At 47.1% G+C, this 16,140-nt stretch overlaps 1 long non-coding RNA gene across 1 annotated transcript; it reads right to left on the reverse strand.

The window, feature by feature from the left end:
* Positions 1–280: 280 nt before the first annotated feature.
* Positions 281–14,131, reverse strand: LOC115646387. Its single transcript, XR_003999005.1, has 3 exons — positions 14,051–14,131; positions 6,927–6,932; positions 281–293 (listed from the first exon to the last, which is right to left on the reverse strand). It is a non-coding gene; the product is annotated as an uncharacterized LOC115646387 (long non-coding RNA).
* Between the last annotated feature and the right edge of the window lie 2,009 nt (positions 14,132–16,140).

The raw sequence follows: 16,140 nt of genomic DNA on the forward strand, positions 1-16,140 counted from the left end.
AATAAGAAGAGATTTCTCCTCATTTATTTTTTCTCTGTTGTTTATGTAATTTTCCCTTTAGGTATTTATATGGTCCCCATTACTGTAGTATCAGAGCATCTCAGACACTTTAATCAATGTACCCTCACAATGTACCTGTGAGGTACAGCAGCACAATTATCTCAGTTTTAGAGACAAGAAACCAGGGCACAGTTTAAATGAATTGCCCTAGGCTGAAGTACAAGTTGGTTTAGTGAGAGGAACTGAATCCTGATCTCCTTAGTCTGATTCCATTTCCTTAGATGGGAGAACTTCTTGCCTCCCACCCATCCTTTTCTATTTCTCTGTTCTCCACATATGCCTAAATGATGGAGAAACAATTATGAAAAGTCATTTTCCCTTAAGAACATAGCCACCGGTTTCATATTAATGTTGGTTATCTGTGTTTATTACTCAATCCATTAAGGTGAATATTTTCTTCATGCTTTTCAAAAACATATTATTGTATGATCCATTTATTCAACTTACTCTTAAACAAGTATTTTCCCCCTTCAGTTACTGGGAAGAGGTGCTGTAAATCACCTAGTTGGAAAGGAAATAAAAGAGAGAGGCGGAGTCCAAAAGAAAAAAAAGGCACAAAAAGATCTGTTGCCCAACATGAGCATGTTACAGCTTTAACCAGTATGCTGTTGCACATCTTAGATTGTGCTCTACACCAGTGGTTTTCAAACTGCTGGTCGCGACCCAGTACTGGGTTGGGAATGTAAGACACTGGGTTGCAGCGGCTCTGATCAGCACTGCCAACCAGGCTGTTAAAAGTCCTGTTGGCGGTGCTGCCTGGCTAAGGCAGGCTAGTCCCTACCTGTTCCAACACCGTGCTGTGCCCCGGAAGTGGCCAGCAGCAGGTCTGGCTCCTAGGCTGGGGGGGGGAGGCCACAGTGCTCCATGCACTGCCACCACCCCGAGCACTGACTCTGCACTCCCATTGGCCAGGAACTGGGGGGGGGTAGTGTCTTCAGACGAGAGCCATGCAGAGCTGCTTGTGTGCCTCCACCTAGGAGCTGGACCTGCTGCAGGCCACTTCTGGGGCGCAGCGCGGTCTGCAGTGCTAGGACAGGTAGGAAGCCTGCCTTAGCTCCCTAGTTGCACTACTGATTGGGAGCTGCCCGAGGTAAGCCCATGCCCCAACCCCACGCCCCAATCCATTGCCCCAGCCCTGAGCCCCCCAAACCCAAAGCCCCCTCCTGCACCCCAAGCCCCTCATCCCCAGCTCCATTGGGTCACAGGCATCAACAATTTTCTTCAACCGGGTCACTAGAAAAATTTTTTGAAAATCATTGCTCTACAATATCCCCTTGGTCCTGCAATCAAATCCAAACTGGCAGACACTCCTGTTGGGAGTCTGCCTGAGTGCAAGGTTCTGCCCATGTGGAACTGACTACTGAAGAATGGGTGTCTATGAAATTTGCCTGCTGTTGCAGTTTGGTGACGTCCAGGACCATAGTTCCGACCCGCTTACAGCAACCTAATAAGTGATCAGAACTTATTAGCTACCAGGAGACATCATGCACATACATGTCTGATAGCTGCTGTAGACATATCCCTGCCCTTGACTCTACAAGAAGGGAATCCCAGATACAACTCTGAATCAGCCACACATTGCTATGACTGGTATTTTTCTGGGGGACACAGTCAGGAAAGTACCACAAGTTGACTGCACACTAAAACCTCAAGACAAATCTCAGAATCTGTGCAGAAATTATTTTAGTGACAATCATAGTCATTCATTCATCATAATAGCTCACTGATCTGCTTGCATGCTGAGTTTTGACCAGCTGATTTATTTATCATGTGACTAACAAGTGAAATCTTCCATCAAAGAAACAAAATTAAAGTCTTGATAATATTGTCAATGCTGTCTGGAGTTGCTCATGACTATGAGTGCCAGCCTCAGGGCAGAGACCCCAGACAGCAAATATGAAAAATCAGGACGAGGGTGGGGAGGTAATAGGAGCCTATATAAGAAAAAGACCCTAAAATCGGAACATCTGGTCATTCTAGCTTGTACATTCTATAATTAGATTTCCCCAACCCAGTAACAAATGTGAACTCCTAAAGCACTATAACATTCTTACCATGGAGCCACAGTCAGTCAATTTGGGAACTCCAGCCTATCTTGCCACCAAGGCAAGCTGAACTTAGTGATGGTTGTTGCTATACCTCAAAGATCACAACATATTTAAGTTGTTTCCAGACCCAAGAGACCAGTCACTTGCCCCAGGTCAATTTGTACCTTAGATCTCTCAACATAGGGCTTGGCTACACTTGAGAGTTACAGCGCTGGTGGTGGCTTTACAGCGCTGTAACTTACTCCCCGTCCACACTGGCAAGGCACATACAGCGCTGGCTCCCTGGCTACAGTGCTGGTTGTACTCCACATGGACGAGAGGAATAAAGAGAACCCCGCTGCTGCTGCAGCGCTGGAGTGCCAGTGTAAACAGTGATTAATCTTACTACGTGGTAACTGACCTCCGGAAATTTCCCATAATGCTTTTAACTAAAGAACTTTTTGTTTTGTTGTGAACTCGGGGCTCCTGGAGCTGCTTATCTAAAAAACAAACACAGCAATTGTTTGCTCGAGCAGAGGCAGGCAAGGAATGTCCACAGCTAGTGTTTGCTTGAGAGAAACAGCACGGCGGGGGAGGGGGAGGGAGTCCATCGGAGCAGCTGCTTATCTGGTCTGAAGGCTAGTTGCATTTAAGAGTGAATGAGAGAGGGGTGGGAAGGGATCGGAACTTGCAAGGCAGGGAGCTGACACAGTGTCGGCTCCAAAAATCCACTCTCTCTGTCTCCCCCATGCTCCCTGTCACACTCCACCCCACCCCCCTCTTTTGAAAAGCACATTGCAGCCGGGATAGCTGCCCATAATGCACCACTACCAACACCGCTGCAAATGTGGCCACACTGCAGCGCTGGTAGCTGTCAGCGTGGCCACACTGCAGCACTTTCCCGACACAGCTGTATGAAGACAGCTTTAACTCCCAGCACTGTACAGCTACAAGTGTAGCCAAACCCATAGTTTATTACAGGATTAGCTACAAGTGTTTAACTAAAGATTTATTAACTAGGAAAAAGAACTGAGAGAGTTATTACAAGGTTAAAGCAGTCAACATATACACACAAATGAGTTACAGTCTATGGTTTTAATAGTGACACAGTTGTATTAATCTGTCAGCTCTGAATGTTTTTAGGGCTAGCGCAGGGGATCTCTGCTTCTGTTTCATAGCTCCAGCTTGCTGAGGAGCCGAACAACAAAAGAAATGAAATATTGTCTTATCAGCTATTATTATTTCCTTCTTCCAGAATTCAGGTTGATGGGATGAGCCCTTTTGCACATAGCTTCTTCATAGGTTTGAAGGGGCAATTAACTAAGTCTTTGGCCATGTCTACATCTAAAATTTTGCAGCGCTGGTTGTTACAGCTGTATTAGTACAGCTGTATAGGGCCAGCGCTGCAGAGTGGCCACACTTACAGCAACCAGCGCTGCAAGTGGTGTTAGATGTGGCCACACTGCAGCGCTGTTGGGCGGCTTCAAGGGGGGTTCCGGGAACGCGAGAGCAAACCGGGAAAGGAGACCAGCTTCGCCGCGGTTTGCTCTCGCGTTCCCGGAGCCACCCAGCAAACCGCAGGGAAGGAGACCTGCTTGCTCGGGGTTCCGGGAACGAGAGAGCAAACCGGGAAAGGAGACCAGCTTCGCCGCGGTTTGCTCTCGCGTTCCCAGAGCCACCCTGCAAACCGCAGGGAAGGAGACCTGCTTGCTCGGGGTTCCGGGAACGAGAGAGCAAACCGGGAAAGAAGACCTGCTTCGCCGCGGTTTGCTCTCGCGTTCCCAGAGCCACCCAGCAAACCGCAGGGAAGGAGACCTGCTTGCTCGGGGTTCCGGGAACGAGAGAGCAAACCGGGAAAGACCAGCTTCGCCGCGGTTTGCTCTCGCGTTCCCCGAACCACCCTGCAAACCGCAGGGAAGGAGACCTGCTTGCTCGGGGTTCCGGGAACGAGAGAGCAAACCGGGAAAGGAGACCAGCTTGATTACCAGAGGCTTCCTCCTTCCACGGAGGTCAAGAAAAGCGCTGGTAAGTGTCTACATTGGATTACCAGCGCTGGATCACCAGCGCTGGATCCTCTACACCCGAGACAAAACGGGAGTACGGCCAGCGCTGCAAACAGGGAGTTGCAGCGCTGGTGGTGCCCTGCAGATGTGTACACCTTCAAAGTTGCAGCGCTGTAACTCCCTCACCAGCGCTGCAACTTTCTGATGTAGACAAGCCCTTTGTATTGTGATGTCCCACAATGGCCCATTTAGTTTTGATAGGCCTTCTTTCTGGGCTCTCAGTGTCAGAGCAAACTTTTTTACAGTCATAAAGCAAAAACTTAATTACCACCTTATAGTATGCGATAAAGATATTATAAGTGAGATTAATGCATGCAGCAACTTACAAGCATTTCATAAAGTCTAAACACTAAAACACATTGTTATAAATTCAATACCCATCTTAACCATACTAACTAACAAGTGGTGAAACAGACGTGAATTTGCCAGTGCTTGGCTGTGGCCTAAAGCCTTGGCAAGGGCTGTCACCAAATCTACCAGCATCACACTAATGCTGTCTTTAACAGTTGAAATAATACTGTGCAGAAATTTAAAACAGCCATTGAAAATGCATGTTTCAGGGGGGTTGCAACTTTCACCAGAACCCCCAAAGCACTATTTTTCCCTAATTTTTTGTCTAAAAATAAGTGAACAAATGAAATTTTTATAAAATGAAACATATACTATGTGATCCTCTTTGTAAGCATATTTATTCCTTATGTCTTCAAGCACACTATCAGAGAGCCTGCAGGGTTTTCAATGCAGATGGATCAGAAGAAGCTTTTTGCAAAGAGAGCTGCTTCCTAGTCTGTCATAAACAGATGGTTAAGGGTTAATGCCTCTTTTACCTGTAAAGGATTAAAAAGTTCACCTAGTCTAGCTAACACCTGACCAGAGGGACCAATGGGGGAACAAGATGTTTCAAAAGGAAGAGGGAAGTTTTTCCTTTGTTTAGAGTTTCAGTTGAGGTTGGAGTGAAAAAGATCAAGGAACCAGCCTCTTATCAGAGTAGTAAGTTTTAGAAAGGAATAAATAGGTTTATGTTTATTTCTTTGTAACCTGTCTTATGCAATTAGAGGTAGAATCAAATTGGGTATTTTTTGGTATAACTAAATTTCTGTCCAGGGGAACATTCTCTGTGTTTTGAATCTGTTGTCTGTGAGAGTAGCTGGTATGCTAATCTCTCCCAGAGGGTTTTCTTTTACCTTTCTTTTCTTTAATTAAAAGCCTTTTTCTTAATACCTGATTGATTTTTCCTTGTTTTTAGATCCAAGGGATTGGATCTGGACTCACCAGGGATTGGTGGGAGAAAGGAGGGGGGATGGTTAATTTCTGCTTGTTTTAAGATCCAAGGGATTGGATCTGGACTCACCAGGGAATTGGTGAAGAAGTCTCTCAAGGCTACCGCGGGAGGGGAAGGTTTTGGTGGGAAAGGGAGTGATCCAAACACTGAAATTTCTGGATGGTGGCAGAGTTACCAGATCTAAGCTAGTAATTAAGCTTAGAAGTGTCCATGCAGGTCCCCACATCTGTACCCTAAAGTTCAGAGTAGGGAAGGAACCTTGACATGGTCACAAGAACACAACCAGATTTTGGTCAATGCTGCCTGGGCACCTGTACCACACAGTCCCAGGGAGGGCTGTCGGTGGGACCAGGAGCAAGGGCCAAAGAGCAGAGAGGGGACTAAGAAGCTTCCCTGCAGGGAGGGGGAGTGGCAGAGCTCCCAACTCATCACAGCCAGGGGATGGATGACCCCCAACACCCCAGCTGCTCCCCCTGCTTGCAGGGCAGCCACTTGGTCCTGCTCTGCTCTCTGTCCCTTGTTCCCAGACCCCTCCTGCCCTCTATGGGGCTACGTGTGCAGGGGCACCTGGGCAGCTTGCACTGTGATGGTGGTGGAGGGGGAGCCAGTCCCAAAACCTCCCCAGAGCCTCCTGGAGAATCCCTTATCCCTGCCTCCCAAGGTGCAGTGGGGGTGGGGATAAGAGACCCTAGGGGGTGCTTGAGCACCCTGCACCCCAAGTCCTGGGGATGCACATCATTGCTCAGCAGCCAGAAGCAGCCAGGCTCGGGGGGGTGTGAGTGTTTTTATTCTGAAACCGGCATTTTATGTAAAACTTCAAAACAGACAAAAATAATTTAAAAACGAACCAAACAAAAATACTTTGAACATCCCATTTAAAAAAATTAAGAATTGCAAAGTTTCATTTCAATAGTTTGACAGCCCTGAAGACTGATGTCCTGATTATCCTCAGAACTGGTGCACATGGGCATTTCCATGCCATGTGACTCAGCCTAGAGGTGGAGAGCCCTGTTCTCAGATCAACGGTAGTTCAGTATAAAGCCTCCTCACACTCAGTCATTCTACTGAGACAGCCACCAGAGGAGCTAATTATGCAGTGTCTGTACTCCTGTGCTCAGAGCTGAAAGTAAGCCATGAAAGAGCCACTACACCATGCCGGACTGGACCAGCTTCTGTGGCAGTGATTTAAAGGGCCCAGTGCTCCTGCTGCTGTGTGGAGCCACGGGCCCTTTAAAGCACCTCTGGAGCTCCAGCAGCCGGGCTTGGGCGGGCATTTAAAGGGCCCAGAGCTCTGCTGCGGCCGGAGCACTGGGCCCTGTAATTCGCTTCTGACTCCCAGGGCTCCCAGCCGCCTCTGCAGCTGGTAGCTCCAGGGTGATTTAAAGGCCCTGAGGCTCCCAGCTACAGCCGGAGCCCCAGGACCTTTAAATCTTGAAAGGCCACGCCCCCCCTCAGGACTCCAGCATACCAGTAAGTCCTTTAAGTTACTTTCACCCCTGCCTGTGCTCCTTATGGGTGCCTGACTCCCATCAATAGCCAGAGGAAGATTAAGATCTGCCCGGGGCCCTGAGCTAGAGCAAGTGGGGAGCCCCAGTGTCAGAAGAGTGTCCCCACCCCAATCCTTCCACATGGAGCCCCACCCCCATTCCGCCCCTTCCCTATGGCTCTGCTCCCCGCTCACTCCTTCCCACCCTCCCAGCTGTGGCCCTGAGACCAGAGAAGCTCTGTGCCTCCGCCAAGGCCCAGGGGCCACGGTCGGGAGTGAGAGCTTCTCCTGCCCCAGGGCCACAGCGGAGGGAGATTTTTGCAGGGGTCCCAAATTGGCTGGGGCCTGTGTCATAATCCGCTACTGTCAATAGCATCATCACAGTTACGAAACAGGGTGGGTAGTAGAGTTTTTCCACAATGCAACACATTCATAGGGCTAGAGTGTCAACATGGGGGTGGAGGAAAGGGGTGCTCTAACCCCACAGACAGAGACCAACACCTACAAAATCTCCACCAAGCATTCTCAAAACTACAATACCCGCATGAGGAAATAAGGAAACAGATCAACAGAGCCAAATGTGTACCCAGAAGCCTCCTACTGCAAGACAAACCCAAGAAAGAAACCAACAGGACTCCACTGGCCATCACATACAGTCCCCAGCTAAAACCTCTCCAACGCATCATCAGGGACCTACAACCCATCCTGGACAATGATCCCACACTTTCACAGGCCTTGGGTGGCAGGCCAGTCCTTGCCCACAGGCAACCTGCCAACCTGAAACATTTTCTCATCAGTAACTGCACCCCGCACCATAGGAACTCTAGCTCAGGAACCAATCCATGCAACAAACCTTGATGCCAACTCTGCCCACATATCTACACCAGCGACACCATCACAGGACCTAGCCACACCATGACCGGTTCTTTCACCTGCACGTCCACCAATATAATATACGCCATCATATGCCAGCAATGCCCCTCTGCTATGTACATCGGCCAAACTGGACAGTTGCTACGGAAAAGGATAAACGGACACAAATCAGATATTAGGAATGGCAATATACAAAAACCTGTAGGAGAACACTTCAACCTCCCTGGCCACACTATAGCAGACCTTAAGGTGGCCATCCTGCAGCAAAAAAAACTTCAGGACCAGACTTCAAAGAGAAACTGCTGAGCTTCAGTTCAACTGCAAATTTGACACCCTCAGCTCAGGATTAAACAAAGACTGTGAATGGCTTGCCAATTACAGAACCAGTTTCTCCTCCCTTGGTTTTCACACCTCAGCTGCTAGAACAGGGCCTCATCCTCCCTGATTGAACTACCTCATTATCTCTAGCTTGCCTGCATATATATACCTTCCCCTGGAAATTTCCACTACATGCATCTGACAAAGTGGGTATTCACCCACGAAAGCTCATGCTCCAAAACGTCTGTTAGTCTATAAGGTGCCACAGGACTCTTTGCTGCTTTTACAGATCCAGACTAACACGGCTACCCCTCTGATATTTGTTCAATTTGCAACTCTGAATAAGACACAATTATTTAGTTCTTAGCTCCAACACCTGGCAATTTGCTGATTAGGCTTATTTTGGAAAAGCAAGGTTTTCTTTTTTAACCCAGCTTTCTCTTAGCTAATCACTATTTGCTAGGCCTCTGGTCTCTTGACCAAACTCTGGACTTTGGGGTCTGGAAAAGAGTTGGCACGATCCATATACCAGGTTGCACATGGATTTTAATCCTTCAGTCATGCCTTGTGAGTGCCCAGTGGATGTCAAGGGGAATTTGCCTTTGTAGGGAATGAAGGAAAACTTTGTAATAATTTAAGAACTTGGCCCGAGAGGGGAACACTACACAGAATGAAGTTTCATTGGCAGCTTATTTTTTTCCTTATAGCAAACATGTGACTTTCCAACTCTGTCTTAAGGGCATGTCTTCACTGGCAACGTTTAAAGTGCTGCTGCGGCAGTGCTTTAACCTGGCTTGTGTAGTCGCAGCATAGTGCTGGGAGAGAGCACTAAAAAAACCCACCTCCCATGATTTTGGTTATTTAAATCTGGGAGAGAGCACTGGGGCAGAGTGCTCTAAAAATCCCACCTCCATGAGGGGAATAGCTCTCAGCTCTGATGCACTGTCTACACTGGCACTTTACAGCACTGAAACGCACTGCTCAGGGTTTTTTTTCATCCCTCGAGCAAGAAAGTTGCAGCGCTGTAAAGTTCCAGTATACACAAGCCCAATCACCTTGGTATCTGAGCATCAGACAAAACAATATAAATTCAGCATGCAAATTAGCTTTAGGTTCTATCCTGACATCACCAGCAGAGATGGAAAACTTCTCCTCACGTTTTCCTTCTCTTGTCTATTCCTTTTCCTCCTTCAGAGTTTCACTAATATGCTCTACTTTTACCACTTTCTTTTTACAGCTGTTGGATATTGGGGAAAGAATTAAAAACATTGGGAAATGATTAAAGGAACGTATGTTTTTCCAGTCATATTGTAAGACGGTATTTTGACGACCAATGGAGGCTAGTGACATCTGAAAAAGGATAGGTAAAACAGACATGGAATGGTGTATAGTATTCAGAGCCATCTTAGCAGACGAATAAAGATCAGACTGTATAATAACAGCCTAAGAAAAGCTTATCTTGAGAAGCTGCCACTGTTGATAGCCGTATGTGCTCACAGCTTGACAAAGCCTAATTGATAAATTATTATAGAATCTTTCTCTGTAATGACATTAGCCATGACTAATTCCTAGTATCACTATGGATGTAATATAAAGTGATCAATTAAGTCTTAATCAGCAGTGGCAGATTAAATTGCCACACTAAGAGCAAGGTTTTTCATTCAAAGCTCAATCATTGGTAAGTGGGATTCTGCTGTAGAAGTTCATATGATGAGATCACTTTAAAATAGATTAGGCCAAGGTTTCCCAACCTGGGATGCACCAGATGACTTCACAGGGCAGAGGAGAGGAAGAGTGAGGGTGGGGAAACCACAGGATCCCAAATACATCCCAATGCCCTCCTCCCCATGCGGCCACATCTCTTTACCTGTTTATAAGGTCCCCATCATCAGCAAAGATGAGAGCCTCACAAGCATTAATGAATGTATCTTCACAACACTTCTGCAAGGTAGAAAGTGTTATCATGCCCATTTTACAGGGGGAGAACTTTGGCATGGACAGTTTTAAGTAATTTGCCTATGGTCCCACAGGAATTGTCTTCATGAGCAGACCCAGCAACTCAATCCTGAGCTCCTGAGTCCCAATCCAGTGCTTTGACCACAAGACTATTCTTCTTGTCAGGTAAAGTGGCAGGGAGCTCCTGGACAGCCACTCCTGCTCCTTGCTCCCTGTTTGTCCCTTTCTGTAGCTGGCTGTGGGAACAGCTCATAACATATAGGCCTGCAGACTGCGGTAGCAGTCTGCCAGCCCAATCTACTTTTTTGTGTTCTGGAGCCATAGAGCTCAGCCTTGTGTTGACACCAATGCACGTCCTCTCCACCCAGCAGCATGTAGCTTCTAGCGAATGGTGGTTGGGAGGCAGACACTGACCTGATAGAGAGGATGGGGTGGTGCAAGGGAAGGAGAAGTGTCAGCAAAAATAAAGGAGGAAAAAAGAAGTGATGAAGAAGACAAGAAAGAACACAGAAAAAAGGGAAGTGGGACAGAAATTAGATGCTGAAAAAGATGGTGCCAGTTGTGTCAGACTGTGGTACTAGTAAAAGAAGGCTGGGAACCACTGACAGAATTAGGCATTATTTATAAAATCCCAGTTCAATGACAGTCACTTAAAAAAAATCCTCTCATGGGAAGGGACAAAGATCTCTGCAGGAGCTTGAAAAAACAGTCCCTCAATGGTGTGTCCAGCTATGGTCAGGGATGATGCAACCACTAGGTGAACTAGGTGGTCGTCTAGGGCATCTAGTGGTTGAGGACACCTAAAAGCCCGCTCAGGCGAGGAGGTAGAGTGGAGGTGAGCTGGGGCGGGGGGGCACGGGGAGGGCCACCCACAGTAATGGGGGGGGGAGCGTGCAGGGGAACCGCTCCCTGCCCCAGCTCACTTCCACTCTGTCTCCTCTGCTGAGCACACAAACCCTGCTCTAAGTCTCCTCCAGTTGGTGCCACAAGCCTGGGAGGAGAGGAGAATTAGAGCGGTACTGGCGTGCTCAGCGGAGGAGAGCTGGGAAGGGCTCCCTGGGCGGGGTTAGCTGCGGCAGGGGGTAGCTGCTGCGGGGGGGGGGTCTCCCTGAGTTGGGGGGTGGCAGGCTGGATTAACTGCTGTGGTGGCTGGTGGGAGGGGCAGTGCGTGTGGTTAGCTGCCACGGGGGGGCTCCTCTGGTGGGAGGGGTGGGTGAGAGTGGTTAGCTGCTGGGGGAGGCGCAGAGGTGGGGTTAGCTGGTGGGGGGAGTGGTGCAAAACTTCCATGCACCAGCCCTGGCTACGGCTCAGATCCAGCACACAGGTACATAACTATAAAGTCTGTATAATGGAAACCACTTCAAACCAGAGGGTGTGGCAGCACCCCCAGCACCCCTAGTTCCAGCACTTATGAAACTCAATGAGACTACTTATGTGTTTAAAGATTGCAGGATTGGGTTTTAAGCAGAGGGAGGGAGAGAAGGAAATGACTGTTACCTTAGGTACATCTAACAAAGAGGAATGTGTCCTAGACATGTTGAAAAACAAAACAGTAGCACTGCTGCCAAGTGTCCAAAGTGAAAATATCTTGTTCATAGTAGTGAGAGCAACATGGATGAGAATTCCCAGTTAATATATAATTACAATGCTACAACTACATCCAGGGGAAATCATCTGGCTTAAAAGTACTTAAACTTGATTGGAAAGGGACAGTTTATAAAACAATATTTGTTGGAAAATCAGCTTTCAGTACCAAGCAGCACTTCTTGGCAAATACTTGCTTAAATCTAAAATTGATCCATAATGAGGGGTTAACGGATGTGTCTTAAAACACACATTTCACCTGCATTTTACAAATAAATATTTTATAACTGAGGAGTCTCATAAAAATCTCATTCTCTGTGGTTCTGGCACCAAGTTAGCAGATTACAGCTTTTACATAAAAGGTGAACTGAAAGGCTTTTTACTTGCCAAAACCTGAGCTTAAGTTTCTGTGTTTCCTTGGCTACTGCTGATAGCATCACTAGTATCCAAAGAATAGGGAGTATTTTCATTTTAGGTGCTTAAAATGTCATCAGTTATTGTTGGAGTAGCTCAGAACCCTAAGCTTGGATCTTGGAATCTAAATGAAGGAGAAAAGGATTTTGTGATGGTCTGTTTGTCATATAACAACTGGGTCTGAAATCTTTAGCTCCCTAGAATGACAAGGTTCAGACTCCAGCAGCAAGATCATCTCAGCCCTTCTCCTTCTGAGGTCTGGTACATGAAAAGGGTTCAGTGCAGGTTACTGTGTGCAGGACCTTCAAAACCAAGGTCCAGTCAGCCCTGGGGAGACATTAAAGACTGCTTGAGCCACTTGGCATAAAGATGGGGCCTTGCCTTGGTGTCTGGCCCCAAATTCCCCTCCCTCAGTGTTCTGCAGTGGGCTGCTGCCCTTCACTCCAAAGGTGGCTGCATTTCCAGGGTGCTGCACGTACACACTGTGCGATCGTTTGGGGTGAAAAGTGCCAAGATGATTATCTGCCTACACATGTACTCTGTTACTGACTTGTACGCTTAAGCCATTGACTACATATATTTATTTTGAAGCAAGCTTTTCAGTTCACCTTTAAATATAGCCATTTCCTGCCCTTCTCCAGATGTCATGTAGAGCTGAGGAGTTATTGATTGTCGCCTTTATCATCTTGATTGTAGATGTAAACGCTTGACATCTATTGTCATAAACAGATAGCTAAGGGTTAATATTCTTTTACCTGTAAAGGGGTAACACCGGTAACCTGAAACACCTGACCAGAGGACCAATCAGGAAACAAGACTTTTTCAAATCGGGGTGGAGGGAAGTTTGTGTGTGAGTTCCTTGTCTTGTGTCTGACCCTCTCGGCTCTGAGAGTGATCTTTCTGTCTCCTGGCTTTCTAATCTCTGTTTCCAAGTTGTAAGTACAAGAATAGTAAGACAATAATAGGTTTATATTGTTTTCTTTTGTATTTACATGTGTGTAGTTGCTGGAATGTTTAAATTGTATTCTTTTTTGGATACGGCTGTTTATTCATTTTTTTCTTTTAAGCAAATGACCCTGTATTTGTCACCTTAATACAGAGATACCATTTTTATGTATTTTTCTTTCTTTTATAAAGCTTTCTTTTTAAGACCTGTTGGAGTTTTTCTTTAGTGGGGACTCCAGGAAATTGAGTCTGCAGCTCACCAGGGAATTGGTGGGAGGAAGAAGTCGGGAGAAAATCTCTTTGTGTTAGATTTACTAAGCCTGACTTTGCATACCCTCTGGGTGAGGGGGGAGGAGGAGGAGAGATTAGCTCTCTTGGTACTTGTGTTTTCCAGGACTGGAAACATGGAGGGTGGAGTCCCTCTGTTTAGATTCACGGAGCTTGCTTCTGTATATCTCTCCAGGAACCCAGGGAGGGAACACCTTGAGGGGAGGGAAGGGAAGGGAAATGGTGGAAATGGTTTATTCCCCTTTGTTGTGAGACTCAAGGAATCTGAGGCTGGGGGTCCCCCAGGGAAGGTTTTGGGGAGACCACAGTGCGCCAGGCACTGTATAGATTCCTGGCTGGTGGCAGCTTTACCAGGTCCAAGCTGGTAACTAAGTTTGGAGGTTTTCATGCTAACACCCATATTTTGGACGCTAAGGTCCAGATCTGGGAAAAATGTTATGACATCTATGGATGCTGCTGCCATAATAAAGTGACTACATCACTTACCCAACATCTAATTAATTCAAAATCGCAAGGGCAGGGGTGAGGGATTGATACATCAGAGATGTCAGTTGCTTCCTGTTTTAATGACTTTATATATAATTCAAGCTTGTGTCCCTGGAAGAATAAGTGGCACTTTAATGCCAAGTAGGGCTTGTCTACACTAGAATGTATCACTTACCAGAACACTAATCCACATCCCTGAGCGATGTAAAATATACTAACCTAAGTGCTGGTGTAGACCGAGCTATGTTGGCAGGAAAGCTTCTTCCACCAACATAGCTACCACCTCACATAGAGGTGGAGGTGTTACGCTGACAGAAAAGCTCTCTCCCATCAGCTTAGAGTGTCTTGAATGCTACCAGGAGCTGTAGCACTTCTAGTGTAGATTAACCCTTATACTGGATCTCAGCCTTGACACCAAGAGGCAAGGAGTGTGGGAAAATCTATCTTGGCAACTTTGCTCTGCTTTGCAGGTTGGGACTCATGTTTGCTGCTAGTTGTCGGTGTTTTCTAAAAAGAACTTGTGAAGTCCCAGCCCAGAGTGTGACATGGGTATGAAACAGCCAGGGGTCTTGGGGCAAGGACAGAGATGGGATCCTGTGTGAGAACAGACAGCCCAGAGAACACTGTTTCAGGAGCGAGAGAGAGAGAGAGGGTACGTCTACACTACAGCATAATTTCGAATTAACTAAAACCGGTTTTATAATACTGATATTATAAAGTCGATTTTATGCGTCCACACTAGGGCACATTAATTCGGCGGTGTGCGTCCATGGTCCTAGGCTACCATCGATTTCCGGAGCGTTGCACTGTGGGTAGCTTTCCCATAGTTCCCGCAGTCTTCCCTGACCCTCGGAATTCTGGGTTACTACCTCAGTGCCTGATGGGGCAAAAATCATTGTCGCGGGTGGTTCTGGGTACAGCCTCACCCCTCCCTTCCTGAAAGCAGCAGACAGCCATTTCACACCTTTTTTACTGGGTGAACTGAGCAAACGCCATAGCACAGCAAGCATGGACCCTGCTCAGCTCAGTAGCGCGATCGTGGACGTTGTAAACACCTCATGCATTCTCGTGCTGTCTATGGTAAACCATGAACTGCAAACGCAGGAGAGGCGGAGGCAGCTACGGCAGCGCGGCGACGAGAGTGATGAGGACCTGGAGACTGAGTTCTCTCTAAGCGTGGGCCCCCGCACTTTGGAGCTCCTGATGGTAATGGGGGAGGTTCTACCCATTGATCGCCGATTTTGGGCCCGGGAAACAAGCACAGACTGGTGGGACCGCATAGTTTTGCGGATGTGGGATGATTCGCAGTGGCTGCGGAACTTTCGCATGTGTAAGGGCACTTTCTTTGAACTTTGTGACTTGCTTTCCCCTGCCCTGAAACGCCATAATACCAGGATGAGAGCAGCCCTCACAGTGGAGAAGCAAGTGGCAATAGCCCTCTGGAAGCTTGCAATGCCAGACAGCTACCGATCAGTCAGGAATCAATTTGGAGTGGAATAGTACTCATGACTGGAGTACAGGTATTGAAGGCTATGTGCTGTTTAGAAAAGACAGGAAGAAAGGCAAAGGTGGTGGAGTAGCCTTGTACATCAATGATGAGATTAACTGTAATGAAATAAGAAGCGATGGAATGGATAAGACAGAGTCTGTCTGGGCAAAAATCACACTGGGTAAAAAAGCAACTAGAGCTTCCCCTGAGATAGTGCTTGGGGTGTGCTATAGACCACCGGGATCTGATTTGGATATGGATAGAGACCTCTTTAATGTCTTTAATGAAGTAAACACAAAGGGGAAAGGTGTGATTATGGGAGACTTCAACTTCCTGGATATAGACTGGAGGACGAGTGCTTGCAAGAATAATAGGTGTCAGATTTTTCTGGATGTGATAGCGGATGGATTTCTTCATCAAGTAGTTGAAGTACCTACGAGAGGGGATGCCATTTTAGATTTGGTTTTGGTGAGCAGTGAGGACCTCGTAGAAGAAATGGTGGTAGGGGACAACCTTGGTTCGAGTGATCATGAGCTGATTCAGTTCAAACTAGATGGAAGGATAAACGAATGTAGATCTGGGATTAGGGTTTTCGACTTCTCGAGGGCTAACTTTAAAGAGTTAAGGAAATTAGTTAGGGAAGTGGATTGGACGGAGGAACTTGTGGATTTAAATGCGGAGGAGGCCTGGAATTACTTTAAGTCGCAGCTGCAGAAATTGTCGGAAGCCTGCATCCCAAGAAAGGGGAAAAAAACCATGGGCAGGAGTTGTAGGCCAAGCTGGATGAGCAAGCAACTCAGAGAGGGGATTAGGAAAAAGCAGAAAGCTTACAGGGAGTGGAAGAAAGGCGGGATTAGGAAGGGAAGCTA

This window comes from Gopherus evgoodei, chromosome 1 (genome assembly GCF_007399415.2).
Source record: "Gopherus evgoodei ecotype Sinaloan lineage chromosome 1, rGopEvg1_v1.p, whole genome shotgun sequence".
Taxonomy (NCBI): domain Eukaryota; kingdom Metazoa; phylum Chordata; order Testudines; family Testudinidae; genus Gopherus; species Gopherus evgoodei.